Source organism: Vanellus vanellus (genome assembly GCF_965231255.1).
Source record: "Vanellus vanellus genome assembly, chromosome: 5".
Taxonomy (NCBI): domain Eukaryota; kingdom Metazoa; phylum Chordata; class Aves; order Charadriiformes; family Charadriidae; genus Vanellus; species Vanellus vanellus.
The window spans coordinates 54,169,808-54,185,199 of NC_138910.1; positions in this window are offsets into that span (position 1 = coordinate 54,169,808).

The following is a 15,392-nucleotide window of genomic DNA, read 5'->3' on the forward strand; positions in this document are numbered from 1 at the left end:
CTGATCTCATGAAACCCTTTCCCAGCACAAGTGCAACCTACTTGGCCAGGGACTGGGTATTCCCTTCAGACCACGCAGGGGAGGAGGACATGGTCCCACGCCCGGTGGCACACTGCTGGGCAGGCCATATTGTCTAGTTGCAATGCTCTTGTTCTTTCCCGCAGTCCCGTGGCCAGGTCTGCCTGCTGGCTCTTGGCTGTGGCAGAAGCTCGGCTCTAGTCTGAATGTCGTCGTGTCCATCGGTTCGTCCGTGTTCAGTTGACCTGAGCTGATGCTGTGGGACTGTATAGCGTTGCCTAGTAGCAGTAGCGTGGGAGATGGTGTATAAGCACATCACTTCTTTTTCTTTATTGAGGCTGTTACATCAAAAAAAAAAAATCTTTTTAAAGGAAATTAGTCAGTGTGTAATCTCTTCCTCAAGTCTCACACTGGTGTGACAAGAGGGATTGGGCTGGGTTCCAGCATCGGGAGCCACACGCAGCCTGGGCAGCTCTCGGTGCCGGAGCATGTTAGTGCTGCAGAGGTGGGGTGGACTGACCGACTGCAATAACTTTGTTTACTGGGGGGGGTGAGGGAGGGAACCATCACTGTGCTCCTCTTTGTATTTCAACCTACTGTAAAGAAACAAATGGTAGCTAGGACAGGATTTCCAGGGTCCTGCCTATCAAATGTGTGTTGCCCTGCTCTACTCTGTGTGTGTGTGTGTGTGTTACGTGTGTGTGTACGTGTGAGAGAGAAACACTTCTGCTCGTTGCATTTCAGGTTGGTTTGTGTTTGGTTCTAACTTTATACAAGCGAATGTGAAACTCTGTATGCCTGAGACCTGAGGGCTTGCGTCTCCACAGGGTTTCTCCCCTGTGGAAAGCTGCCGTTGCTCTGAAATGCCTCTCCTGTGCACGGAAACATGCTGGCTTCTCAGCCTTGTCCTCCTGGAGTCTGGAAACATCATGCTTGGCCTGTGGGCAGCTGTGCACCAGGGGGTGGCTGTGGTGTTCCCATGCCTTGGAGGCGTGCAAGTTTGGTGGTGCTGCTCTGGTCGGGGTGATGTACCTGTGTTGTTTCTCTTGTATTGTGTGGAGCCACTATGTGCAGCTGTTTCTGTCCCTGAGTGGAGGACAAACAGGTTTCTGTTTCTAAGGAAAATGAGCATCAAAGCATGCACGTGGCTTAGGCCTTTTTGGGAAGGGGTTTTACACCCGGTGACATGTATGAGTGACTGATCTCGGCTCTCCCACCCTCCCAGCTTCCCCAACAGTTTCCCAGGGGACCCTCCTGCAAGCAAGCTCTGCTGGCCAGAGGGGTACCTGCTGTGGGGCCAGGGAGAGCCACCGGCACAGCGATGGGTCTGTGCCTGGTGGGGTTAGGAGGTTGCGTGCGAGTTGGTGAATACAAAAGGATGGCTTAGAGCAGAGACAGCCCTGCTCCATCTTCAGCTCTCGAGGGTTTTGGTGAGGAAGGTGCAACTCAAAAGAAGAAACACAGTGGCATTATCTCGCCTGCCTGCATTAGATGGGGTTTGCTTTGGAGCCACGTGATCTGACAGCAAAGGCAGGGGCTGGAGCGGGCAGCATCTGAGCTGATCTCCGGTTGGGAGGTGCTTTGAAGTCGGTGTCCCCTGGTTTCCCTGTCCCTTTGTGTCCCATGGCTTGCCCCTGCACCCCACAGAGCTTGTCTCCTGCTCCCCTGGCTGTGGCTTCTCAAAGCAGCCAATTTTGTTTCCAGCTGCTCTTGGACGAAGGGCCCCCCGCCTCTCTCAGAGGTGAGGTCTCAGGAACGGGCTCTCCACTGCGCTGGGCTGTGCGCTGTTGACCTAGTTTAACAGTGCTGGCGAGCAGATGAAGGATGGAAGGTTTTTGTGGCATCGTGTTGCACCTTGATTGCTTCCTGGTCCTCAGGGTTGAGTTTCCCGGAGACAAAAGCTCAGCCTCAGCCCTGCCAATGTTGGATCAGCTGCTGGCTCTCCTGCGGCGCCGGCGACTTCACGGGCATCTTGGGTGGCTGTTTTAGCTCAGCACTGCAATTTCCATCCAATTCAATTGTTACCGGTTACATCTCGGTGATAACTGCAGAGTCCTCTTTAATTACACATGAGTTTGGGGAGAGCCACTGTCTCTTTGGCTGTGTTTTGCTGCTTTAATTAGCACGGGCTTGTGGCTTCATCCTGCAGAGGGTGGCTGGGAGGTTTCTGGGGCTGGAGATGTGCCTGTTTGCTTTCCATCCTCAAACGCAGCCGAGAACCACGCTGCCCCGTGCTTTACCTGCAATTGCAGCAAAGGCCCCATCGTGTTTCTCACCAGCTGCCTGTGCTGGAGGGGAGCACTGGAGAGCTGGGGTGGGAGGGCACTGGGGGAGGAAGGGGACATGCCAACTGGGAAAGCAGCAGGTCACTGGTTTCCTTAAGGAAGAGCACCAGTATGGGGCTGCATCCAGTCAGCTGCTGCTTTGCGCCTTGGCCGGAGGGTTGCCAGTGTTTCCTGTCCACTTGCATACATGCCGCGACCGCAGGGAAAGCACCTTGGAAGTGTGGGTACCATGTGTGCCAGGGCTGTGTGCCACCAGCCTTGTCCGGACCGTGGCTTACGAGGGGATGTTACCACTTTGTAGATTTCTGAGTTGTCCATCTGTTTCATTGTTGTATTGTTTGGGTTCTAGGTTGTTTCTGTTTGTTTTGGTTTTTTGTTTGTTTTTTTTTTTTTTTTTTTTTTTTAAATGAAGACAGATTAAATGTAAATAGCCTTTTTTTGGAACAAACTGCAACGTGCTCAACCTCGTCAACTATTTTATGGTACTAATGCAACACTAATAAAACTGGACATGAAAGCACACACCCGTCCCTTGAGTTGTCTCTCAGCAGGGGCTGCTCTGGCATGACTGGGGCAGTTGTCTCCAGTAGGAGACAGCAGCGTGGCTTTCTAGTGGGGGGGCATCTCTTGCTTTATTTATCTGGCTGCCAGGCAGCACTTCCAGGGCAGAGCTGGTGGATCTGCACGTCCTCCCCAGCACTGAGCCCTCCTGTGGTTTTGCATGCCTGTTTCCCCCTCGCCCAGAGTGACCCACTCACCTCCTGTAGCTCTCCTGGATCCAACAGCCCTCTCTAGCACCCGGTCCTCACCCCCTCCCAGTGAGTAGGGACTAGACTGGTGCCCATTTCTGGTCTGGGGGTGGGAAGCACCTGGGCTTGATGCTGGGGAGTGGGAAGGTGGAGAGAAGGAAAGAAAAGAGAAAAACAGCTGTTTTGAGGCAGAAAGGTGAAGAAATTTTCAGAAATGTGACCATGGTCGTGGTTCCCAAGATAGAGATGTTGGAGGCAGCAGTGGGAATGTCGAGCCGGAGCAGCCTGCATCCCTGTGGTTCCCCTGGCCAAGGGTGGGGGCAGGAGGGGTGGCTGCTGTTGGAGCAAGGAGCTGGGGGTGGGGTGAAGGGAGCCCCCGCAGTGGGCCAGCTGCTCTCAAAGCACAGAGGTCTCAGTGGATGTCCCAGCTCCTCCTCTTGGCCTGGCCAGGCTTGCAGACGCATTTCTGGCCTGGCCACTCTGCTGCAGGAGGTGACACAAGTCCCACCCAGGTGACACTGACCAGGGCTTGGACAAGTCCAGGCAGGAGGAAGGTATGTAGCTTGGGATGGGACAAATTTGGGACTCTTGAGTGCAGAGGCAGCACCAAAAGCCATGGAGAGGGCCTGGCTGCTGGTGAGATGGGGGGAGCACTGTGGGGCAGCTTGGGGAGACAAGTGGGTCAAGGCTCTGTTTTGGCCACGTATTTTTTGCACAGGTTTAACTGTAACACTGCACCAAGGGCCCAGCTATGTGGAAGAGGAGCAGTCTGAGCTTCACCTTTTAGTGCCCGTGGAGGACCTCATCTTAGCACAGGAAGGAGGGCGCAAGCAGAGGGGACTGGAGCAGTGGGAAGGCTCAGGAGCTGGCAGGGGGAGCAGAGCGCTCCTTACATCAGCAGGGAGCATACATGGGCTCTCCACACCAAGCCAGAAGTCCCAGTGGGGCCATGGGCACAGTCCCCTGTCTTCTGGAAGGGAGGAGAAGGAAAACAGAGCCGGGTGGAGCAAGGATGGGTCGGGACCGGGGTGTGTCAGGTCATACGCAATGGGCCTAGAGTGCCTCCCTCACCCACGTGTGCTGGAATAAGCCAATTTCTGCCAGGCAACCCCGGACTGGGCTCTCAAAGTGCCAGTGTCTTCCTTCTGCAGGTCTTGGCTTTTCTCAGCGGATGTGCACCCTCACTGCCACGCCTAGAGGCATCAAATGCAAGCGATGCCCTGCCAGGGTGCACCCAAAAGCCTTCTGGAATGGTTGGTTTTGCCACGGTGGGAGTTGGTGGCCCACCCGTGGGAGTGGGGTTTGGTGGTGGGAGATGGGGCATTGCAAGAGCCCTGCTCCTTCCCAGGCTGTGGCCGCCGCCGCCGCCAGCTCCCTCCCATTGCGCAACGCCCCAGCGGTGACCACAGCTATTGCTTAACCTGGAAGAGGAACAGCAGGGAAGTTCCGACATGGTTTTGTTACTATCGTTTAAAAAACAATTTAGCATCTGGAAAGAGCAGTCAGCACTATGTGACTGGCCGCTGCTTCGTGTGCAACTACCGAGTGCCCCATGATGCGATTTGTAAATATTTGTTCTGGATAATTTTTTTGTGTCCTACTGAATTATTTTCTGCTCTGCAGAACGGTTGCAGAAGCAGCCAGGGGAGAACCAGCCCTCGCACCCTGCAGTGTCCCCGATGGCTGTGCCGGCACGTGCTCCCCCAGCCAGCTCTGAAAGGGGGGGAAATATCACGGCAGTGCTTCCCCCCCCCCCCCCCCCCCCCCGCCCCAGTGCATTGAACATTTTTTGGCTGAACGATTTTCACCCCCTGAGGTGCTTTCCTCGCTCAGCTGTGCTCCTTTCATGCATTGGAAACACGAAAGCAGAGCCTTATGCCCTACTGGGATCTGAGGACTGTCAGAGATTTGGGGTTGGGTTTGTTTTTTGTTTTTTTGTGTTTTTTTTTTCTAACATGCAAAGCGAATTTTAACAAAAGCCCTGTTCTTTTTCAAATAGATGTATTTTGGCAGTTGTCAAGGTTTTGGGCAGTCTTGTGTAGCTGTTTCAGGGCTTTATGAGAACTGGGGTTGAGAGCGCAGGCAGTGGCTGTGCCCAGCCCCGGTACAGGGTATGACCATTTGTGCCATCAACTGCTTACTCCAGCAAAGAGTTTGGTGACAGATATTTTTTGGCCATTATGACCTGCCCGACTGTGAGGAGGGCTCTTGGGCTGACACCTTGGGCTCAGGCAACATGAGGTGATTCTCCAGCTCTGCGCTGGAGCCGAAGAGCGAGTGTAGACATCCTGCCATGCCAGAGAGGCCAGCGGTGCCTGGGTCTGCCTCTGCTGCCTGTTGGAGGTGTAGCTCTTCGTTGGGGTTCACCATCCAGCCTTGGGCCATGTGCATGGAGAAGTCCTCAGGGGGGGTGGCTGGTCACCTGTTCTGCTTTACTTTGTTAGCCCTCACTGAGGGACCTGCTGTAAAGGTGTTACATACCAAAGACTGATGGTTTCTTGGGGCATTTTTTAGTGTCAACCTCTTAGTTCCTGTAGGAGAGGAAATGGCAGCGGCGATGTGGCAGTTTTGCAGAGCTATCTGGAGCCGGCGACTGTTCAACAACCACGCAACCACTGCAGGGCAGCTGAGGAGACACCTGGAGAGGAGCAGTGCGTGGGTGACACCCCCAGGTCAGTGGGCAAGGGGAAGCTAAGGCGGTCACCTACATTTCACCTTTTGGGCTGTGACACCTGAGGAGGGGGAAGGTCCCACCAGGGCAGTGTCTCAAGGGGCAGTGGAGGGGATGGGACAGGCAGCACCTCGCCATCACAGGGATCTGAGGGACACTGTGTAGGAGTGTGTGTAGGGCACGGGACTTACACGTGTGTGTGAAGGGATGGAGGGATGTACCATGGGGACATGACAGCACATGGGTGTAAGTACAGGGGTGTGTGTGTGTGTGGGTGTTGTGTGGTGTGAGCAGGCTGTGTGTGTGTGTGAGGACAGGCAGCATGGGGGCTGTCTGCAAGAACAGGCACTGTCTTTTCATGGAGGCTGTATGAGAATACAGGCTGTGGGAAGGGCTGGTGTGAATGAGGAAGGCTGTGAGTACAGGCGGATGTGTGTGTGAGGAGGGCTGTGACTACAGGCAGACTTGTATGTGAAGAAGGCTGTGTGTGAGTAGAAGTGTGTGTGGAGGGCTGTGAGTATACCCAGTGTGTGTAGAAGGGCTGTGACTACAGGCAGAGGTATGTGTGTGTGGCTGTGAGTACAGGTGGACCTGTGTGTGAAGAGCTCTGTGTGTGTGGTCTGTGAGTATACCCAGCATGTGTAGAAGGAGGGCTGTGAGTACAGGCAGACGTGTGTGAGGAGGGCTGTGAGTACAGGCAGATGTATGTGTGGAGGGCTGAGTGTGAGTACAGGTGTACGTGTGGAGGGCTGTGTGTGAGTACAGGTATATGTATGAGGAGGGCTGCGAGTACAGGCGGACGTGTGTATGTGTGAGGAGGGCAGGTGGTGTTTGAGCGTGTGTGTGTCGGGCTGTACGTGAGGACAGGCCGCGTGTGTGTGTGTGTGTGTGTGTGTGTGTGTGAGGAGAGCTGTCCATACCAGGACAGGCGGGGGCTGTGAGGAGGGCTGAGCCCGTGTGGCGACGGGCGAGCTGTGCGAGGAGGGCTGTGTGAGGACAGGCGGGGGCGTGTGTGTGTGTGTGTGTGTGTGTGAGGAGGAGAGGCGCTGCCCGCCGGCAGGCCCGCTCCCCTCCCGCCGGGCGCAGGCCGCGGAGCGCCGCCCTCACAGGCTGCGGGCTGGGCGGCGGGGCCGGCTCCTTCCCCCTCCTTCCCTCCCTCCCGCCGCCGGGCCCCTCTACCGCCCGGGCCCGCCGCCGCCGCCGGCCCGCCGCCGCCCCGCCCTCCGCCTGCCTCTCTCCCTCCCTCTCTGTCGGCCGGGCGGCAGCCGGCGCGGCCCCTTTAATTCCCCCGCTCCCCTCCCCCGCCCGGTCGCTCCAGCCTCCATTTTCCAGCGGATCCGGCACCTGGAGGCGGCGGCGGGAGCGGCCCGCGCCCCGCACCCGGCCCCGTCCCGGGCATGGCCGCCAACATGTACCGGGTCGGAGGTAAGCGCCCCCGGGGCCCCGGCCTCGCCGCGGCCCGGCCCGGCCCCGCCGCGCCTCCTTCCCCTTCACTCCCTCCCGCGTGTGAGCGGCGCCTCGGGGGCCCGGCGGGCCGCGGCGGCAGGGCAGGCCCGGGGCGGGGCGGTGGCCCAGCGGGGCAGCGGGAGGCCGGGGCGAGCGAGAGGCCGGGGTTCAGGCAGCGCCTGGGGCGGGTCGGGAGCCGGGGGGGGCAGCCCGGCAGCGAGGCTGGCGGGGCGCGGGGCCTGAGGGGGGGGGGGGCTCCGGCGGGGCGGCCGGAGGCCGGGGCGGGAGGCGGGTGAGGCGGGAGCGGGGCAAGGGGCCTGGTGAGCTGTGGGGAGGGGGCGGCGTGGGGTGAAGGGAGGCCTGGTGTGGGGTTAAACGGGGTGAAGGGCTGCTGTGGGGGAGCGCTTGTGCGGGCTGCGGGGTGAGACGGGGCGGTGTGCTGGTGTTATGGGAGCTGGGGATGTGGGGAAGGCTTTAGGTGAGGGGTAAGGAGTGGAGGACGGCCTTATGCGGGGGCCACACGGGGCTTGAGGGTGCAGGGAGATGATGCATGTGAGGTGAGGGGCTGGGGGTGCTCGGGGGGCTTGGGCAGAGGAGCAGAGGGCAGGTCTGGGACGGAGCACAGGCAGGGTGAGATGGGTTGGTGGGGCTGGGGCAAGGCGGGGAGGCGTCGGGATGGGCCCCGGGATGGAGTGAACGGCAGGGTGGCTGCTTAGAATGGGGGTCATGCGAGGTTGTAGGGATGGGGACCAAAAGGAGCAGTTGCTGAGATAAAAAGGAGCACAAAGATGGGCAGAGGCTGCTGGTAGACCGGGGAGCTGGTGTGAGGCACGTCCTGCAGATGTTGGCCTCCCCTTCCACCCTTGCTGTTTTGTTGTATGGTTTCCCATTAGTCTTCTATTCAGGGTTGCGATCCTGTCTGATTGTCCTTTGTTTTGACTCACGTGAAGAGAAAGGAGAGGCAACAGGGTTTGGGATTGCATTTTATGGAATATAATCCAAGGGTGGTCTGGCATGAATTTGTGCTCGGCCATTTTCCTTCATAAAAGCTTTTCTGTGGACCGTCCTTCTCCCCGGGACTATAAGATGTGCAAGAAGATGTTTTTGTGGGGTTCCCTCCTTTTCAAAATGCCCTATTTCTTGTGGAGTTCTGTAAAACCGGAGTAAAGTAAACAAGGCAAAAAATACAGTGAAGGTGGCCAAGCCATCCTGTCTGGCTGCTCTCCATCAACAACTATTTTCTGTTCTTTCCGCTTTTCTGGCCTACCCTTACTTTGTGCTCTGAAAAATGCCACTTCTTTTGTCATGTTCATACTTTTTTTTTTTCTGGTTGCACTTGGTTTCACAGAGGGATAAGGTGTGCCTCTTGGCTGTCCCAGCTTTGTTTCTTGAGTTGCTACAAGCTGATAGTGTGCATGTAGCATTATGTTGGTTTGGAGATGCTGAGAACAGAAAGATGAAGGACAAGAGTTGTGGAAATTTACAGCTCGGTTCCTGGTCTGACTTGGGAAGGGAATTGTTTCCTGGAAATTATTGTTTGGCATTTATTGTTATAGGCTCCAGTCTCGTGTGGAATGTTGTCTCTAGTATTTTGTGTGACAAAAATCTGTACTGTGTATCCCATGGGTGGTGAGAAGGGACTTCTGAAAATCTCTAGGCTGACCTCCTGCTAGAAGCTGTCCTGTTGGAGCAGGGTGCTCAGAGCTCTGTCCAGCCTGGTCCTGAGTATCTTTAAGGATGGCTGGCGATGCCACCCTTACTTTAAGCCCTGTCCAGTGGTTGACCACACTTATGGCAAATACTTGTTTCCATGTGCCTGGCTGGATTTTCTCATGTTCCAGCTGGTGTCCCTTGTCCCTTATCATGTCCCTGAGCATCTCTGAGAAGAACCTGTCCCCATCTGCTCCACACCTCCTCCTCAGTAGTTGTAGACAGCAGTAACGCCTGCCCGGAGCTTTCTCCTTCCTGGGCCGACCTAACCTGCCTCTCTCTGCCTTTCTTTGCATGCCCCATGTGCCAGCACTGACCACCTCAGTGGCCTCTTCTGGACTTCTGCCTGTATGTCACCACCCTTGAGCTGGGGAGCCCAAGTTAGTTGGACCCGGCTCTCACAAGTGCTTAGCAGAGGGGCAGCATCCGTCCTCTCGCCCTGCTGGCTGCACTCCTGCTAACACGGCAATGTTGGCTGCCTTTGCTGCAAGGGTGTGCTGCTGGTTCCTGGGCAATTTGTTGTTTTACCAGGTGCCTTCCAACAGAGATGCTGTGCTAACAGCCTGTACTGCTGCAGGGAGTTATCCCACCCCAGATGTGGGGCTTTGCTCTAGCTGTAGTTGAGCTTCCTGAGGTTCTTGTTAACCCATTTTCCAGCTCGCTGAAGTCCCTCTGAATAGCAGCCCTGCCCTCCAGCATGTGGTATGCTTTTCCCAACTTTTAGAGAGCATACTCTAGTCCTTATCCAGCCCATTAAAAACCTTCTAAGCAGGGCTGGCCCCAGTGTTGATCCTTGAGGGATGCCATTAGTAACTAGCAGCTGGGTGAAGGTTGTAACTGCTGATCACAATCCTTGAGCCTGGCGTTCCAGCCAGATTTCTCCCACCTTTATTGTCTGGTTATCCAGGCCACACCTCAGCACTTTGGTTCGAAGGATGCTGTGGGAGACTAGCCCCACAGCCTTTGACACGAAGTCAAGGTGTATAACACACACCTGCTCTCCCCTCAGCCACTCTTTTTATCCCAGAAGGGAGTCAAGTTAGTCAGGCATATATCCATTTTGGCTGGTCTCCGTCACCTTCTTGTCTTTCCTGTAGTTGGAAATGGTGTCCAGGATTTGCTCCATAACCTTTCCGGGCAGAGGGCAAGGCAGTTGGCTGATAGCCAAGGTTACAGTGCTCCGTTATTGTACATATGGATGAAGTCTTGATTTGACATATTACCAAGATCAACATATGGATGGATGCAGCTGTTTCTCTATGAGTGCTCTGTTCAGCCTGAGCCGGAGGAGTTTGTATTATTGAATTGTTTCTGACCTCTGGTGCTGGTATCTCCCATTAATGGTTTTGTGCACTGTAGTTGAGTGTGAACTCCAGGGCAGGATTAAATCCTGAATGGGATTTGTGCATAGTCATTTCATATACTTCCTACTGGAAGACAAACATTCAGCAGATAATCTGTTATTATTCTTGTGGCTCCCGAATTGTGTTGTATGAACTCCAGACCTAACAGCTACCAAAAGGAGCTTGTTCGCTATAGATCAATAGTGCTCCTAGAAGCATATGTTGACTCAGAAAGGATGGTGATCGCTTTTGGCCTAATCATAAAACACCGTGAATATTTGTTTTCAGAAACCAGTAGGTGGATTGCACATCTCTGATAAAGACTGATTTTTAAAACGCGTAGTTGACAGCTCTTCCAGAGGACATGAAGTGTCTTGCTCTCTTCTAATGTTGACATACAGTAGTTTCTTTATAGAGGAGTTGAGGAGACTGCACTATGGGGGCCGAAAGTGGCATGCAAGTCTTCTCCTTCTTGTTGTGTCACACAGCGAGCATGCTGAGGGGGCTAGGAGCTGCCACTTGAATGGTTGTAAAACTCTGTGGGTATTTTGACTGGTGGTGTCAAGTTGCTTAGAGAAAGCAACTGGTTCTCCTGGTTCCTGCCAAGTTTCTACTGGAGGGCGGTTGGTTGCCAGTACAAATGGGACTCTTACAAGCTACCAGGGTTCTCGGGGGATGTGAAACTTCTTAAATGTGTAGGGAAAATGCCAGGGTATCAAATTCCAAAATGAAATATGGGATCTTGCTCATTGTCCAGAAGGAAATCCTGGAATCGCCTGCCTCCAGTGAAGCGAAGGTTTTCTTAACAGCTGCTGTACAGCTATGAAATAAATGGCAGCATGATGAGAGTGGGCTGCTTTTGCTTGGAAAGAGTCATGGTGGGCTGGTCTGCCGCTTCATGGAGAGGACTGGCAGTCTGCACAATCACAGACCGTATGGGAATGTTGGATAAACACCAGATCTGAGAAGCTTGGGACCTCTGAGCTGGAATTTGGGGCCTCTGATGAAAAAATGCATGTGGGAGAGAGATGTTCATTGTTCTAGCTAGTGCCAGGCTCCGCTTTCAGGAGAGTGCTGTGTCAGCTGCTTGGAAGAGAACAGGTCATCTCGGTATCAAGAGACCTTCCAACAGCTATTCTGTCTCCACCTTCTCTGGGAGAGTTTAATTGTAGTACGACAAGTATTTCTTCAGCAGCAGTAATTGATTGAACCCCACTGCAGGTTTATGCCCCTGTGACATTCCCTCGATGCAGTGAAACAACAATTTTTGCATTTCCATCTTGCACTGAATTGAGGAACTTAAATTTTCCACCTTCCCTCCTCCTCACTCTTTGTTTTTTCCTGGATTATTTTTATTCTGCATCAGCTACCCGATCTGGTTCACCGTGGGACTGTGTGAACAGCTGAATGGGCTCAGTGGGAGGGCTGGGAACAAGGGGATGGGGAAAGAAAGTAGAGGAAGGATGGAGGAAGAACTACTGAAGCCAACGGTTTTCCTGAGACAACTGTCAGTTTATGCTTTTAGATGAAAAGCCTTTTATATGTTCCCGAGTTGTAAGAGTTACCCTTTTGTTTGGGAGTGTACTAGGCTACAAAATTATCATTGTTTTCATGTCTGGGTATGTTTAAGGTGTGTTTAAATGGCATTGGAAGATATGATCACAGGTTAGTCAAACACACGCATACTAGCCAAATCTAATGTGTTAGATGTAAGTGAAATCTTGACCCCACAGCGCCTGGCATGGGCACCTGAGACTCCCAGCATCTTTATTGCAGTGTGCTGGAGACTGAAGCTCTCCAATTTAGTTGGTGTTACTCTTGCTCACTAGTATTGGTATTGGTGCACCTCTCTGTGCTGCAGTCATACTTCTCATTTCAGTGTAGCCATCCCCAAAGTTTTTACGAATGGCAGCATGACATCATCTCTCTGTTATTGTAGGGTGTTATTAATGCGTGGCTGGGGACTGCAGTTTGACCTGCCCCCCATCCCGTTACATACCCCTGTTTGGAATCCAGACTCTCCTGGTGGCATACGACTCCTAACATCCATGCTAGAGAGCTGTGAGCAGATGGGTTCATTGGTCCTCTTGACATCATAATGATGTCAATAATAATTTTCTGTGCTTTTCCTGGTAAAGAACCAAGGTACAGAGCTATTAAGGAAGCTTGCACAGAAACATGTCATTGAGTCCAGATCTGGAGCATGTAATTCAGATAAATTCACTGCAGGGACATGTGTAAACCCTCTACTGTCCCCTTGCTTTGTTATTGGTATGTATGTATTTCAGGTTGCAGGAGGGGTTAGGGTGGGGTTTTTGTTTTGGGGTTTGGTTTGGGTTTTTTTTTTTTTCTTTCTTTTAGCTGAAGTGAAGTGTTTGAAGGTAACTTGAGCTGAGAATGGGTTTAGTGGAAGGAGGTATTAAATAACCAGTAAAGATAATAAAAAAAGTTTATTCTTGCAACATACTAATAGGTTTCTGTGGTCATTGGCCCTAATAAATATAGGACGGCTTCTAGCTTATCATGTTTCGGCAACAGCCAGGCAGTGGGTTTCTGCATCTTTTCCTTTCATTGTTTCTAGTTACACAACTTTATCTTCTTGTGTTTTACAGTCTTCCTTTCCTTCCCCCTCTCCCCCATATCAGACCGCTTCAGCATTCATTAGCCTTTAATTGGGAAACCTACATGGCGGAGAGTGTGTTGTCAGCCAGCTTAGGTGTGTTTGGAGCCAGACCTGTAACAACTGTGTTGATATATGCTCTGTGGATTTGTAACATCTGTAAAGCTGTTTGCAGCTGGCTCTGGAGCCCTCAACATAGGAAAGACATGGTATTGTTGGAGCGGGTCCAGAGGAGGGCCACAAAGATGATCAGAGGGCTGGAGCACCTCTCCTACGAGGACAGGCTGAGAGAGTTGGGGTGTTCAGCCTGGAGAAGGCTCTGGGGAGACCTTATAGTGGCCTTTCAGTACCTAAAAGGGGCCTACAAGGAGAGCTGGGGAAGGACTTTTTACAAGGGCATGTAGCGATAGGATGAAGGGGAATGACTTTAAACTGGAAGAAGGTAGATTTAGATTAGATATGAGGAAGAAATTTTTTACTCTGAGGGTGGTGACGCACTGGAACAGGCTGTCAGAGAAGTTGTGGCAGCTCCATCCCTGGAGGTGTTTAAGGCCAGGGTAGATGGGGCTTTGAGCAACCTGGTCTAGTGGGAGGTGTCCCTGCCTATGGCAGGGGTGTTGGAACTCGATGATCTTCAAGGCCCCTTCCAACTTGAACCATTCTATGATTCTATAAAACTGAGTGAAAGCACTAAGCTTGCTTCTGCCAAAGGGGGGACATCTGGCTTCCCCCCTCCTTGTCCCCAACAGGGTGATGCTCACCTGCTGCATCTTCTCATTTTTCGTGGCTGCCTCTTTGGCCAGATTGGTGTCGCTGGCCCATTAGAAAGTCAACACAGCCACAGAGACAGTTTTCTGCTGGGTTTAGTGGGTTTAAACAGTTCCCGGGCTGGTGCGTGGGAGGCTGTGCCAGGGTGGCCTGCTGTGAGGGCTGGTGGGGGACACCACCTGCCTGTGGTCGGGGCCGGCAGTGGTTTTGTGGCCAGCCGAGCCACATCTCAGTGCCCACTCACTGTTTTACTCCTTGGTGGCCCTTGGAGCCTGTGGGTCTGTGTGTTTGCCTTTCAGTCATGGTGAATAAAAGACACTTGATAAGAAATTGTGGAAAAGGGACTTTTAAACTCTTTAAGCATCTTTTGTTTAACTAGTGAGACTTTGGATGAATGTGAGAGATTTTCCTTTCACTTGCATCTAGTTGTTGTTTTTCAAGCAACTTTTGATGTTTAAACATCTTAAGTACTCTTTATTTAAAGTTAATCTCTCCATAGTAGGACAAGAAGAGAATACAGTGGTTGCTGTTACTGTTTTTACTGCAATTTGTAAACTACTACTGAGCAGTTTGGGGTCGCTTTAAAGCATGGCTATCAACTGTTGGAGGTCACCGCCTTGTAGTTCTGCAGATCTTCTGCTAAAAAGTAATCTGTTAAGTCAGTGTTACTTCTGCTGCCAAGTAATGAGTTTTTACATTGTATCTTATTGCTTTCCAAGATCATTATTTTTTAAACTGCCAAAGAGATAACTGACCCAGCCCTTCAGCTGTTTTGCCTGAATTGCCCGTTAGGTTTAGATAACTGGAGCTGTTGGGAAAGGTGCTTTTGTTAAGATATTACAGTTCTAGATCTTTAGTATCTCAGAGCTCACTGCCATGGATCTAATATACAAAGAGGCCCTGCTTCAAAGTGTTTTTTTTAAAGTCTGGTATGATTCCTCATCTCCTCTTTACTTGTAAAACCAAATTTGGTCTGTTGGACTGTCTGTTGTTAACAAGAACTAATGAGTTTCTGCTGTAATTATTTAATGCGTAAGAAAGCATTTCAGCAGGGAAACACATCGAGGAATTTTTCACATTAAAAAAGGCACAGCCGCCTTTTAAAAGCAACTTTGTTAAGCCACAGTTCAAAGGGGGTTGAAGCCTGGTTCCTAAAAGAATAATTTCATTTATTCTCCATTGCAGATGGCAAGATTCTCATGTCCAGTAGGATATGGGATGCAGCTGTTTTTGGAGGTTAATACATTGTGAGGTCCTTAGAGTTGCTGCTGGATATTCAAACATAACAAAATTTAAGCTTTAAATATCTCTGACAACCTTTTTATTTTCATATATTTCACAAATATTCTTTAAATATACAGTAAAGCCTAAGATGAATTTAAGGAAGCTAGTGTTCTTTTTTGGAAGCATCAGGAAATGCCTTGTCTTCTACCCCGTGCTGCTGCTTCACTTCTTGCACACCAGTCTTTTTTTAAAGATTCCTAATGGATTAAAAACCACTATTTGATGCCTCGTGATGCATGGAAACCATTCTTACCTCAGCGAAGAATTCAGCCCATAAACACAATAGCCTGTGTACTTCTGATTTACTTGTTTGCTTCACAAAAAAAACCCTTGAAATTTCAGCTTGACCTCCATGAAGAATTTTTGTATTTACTTAAGTTCTGATGGTTGGATGAGACCTAGGCCTGACTGAACAGGGGAGACTCCTTGAGCAAAGCTTCTGATCTTATCTTTGGTGATTGGTTTACTGCCAGTGTGGGGACTTGTCCTTTAGGTACA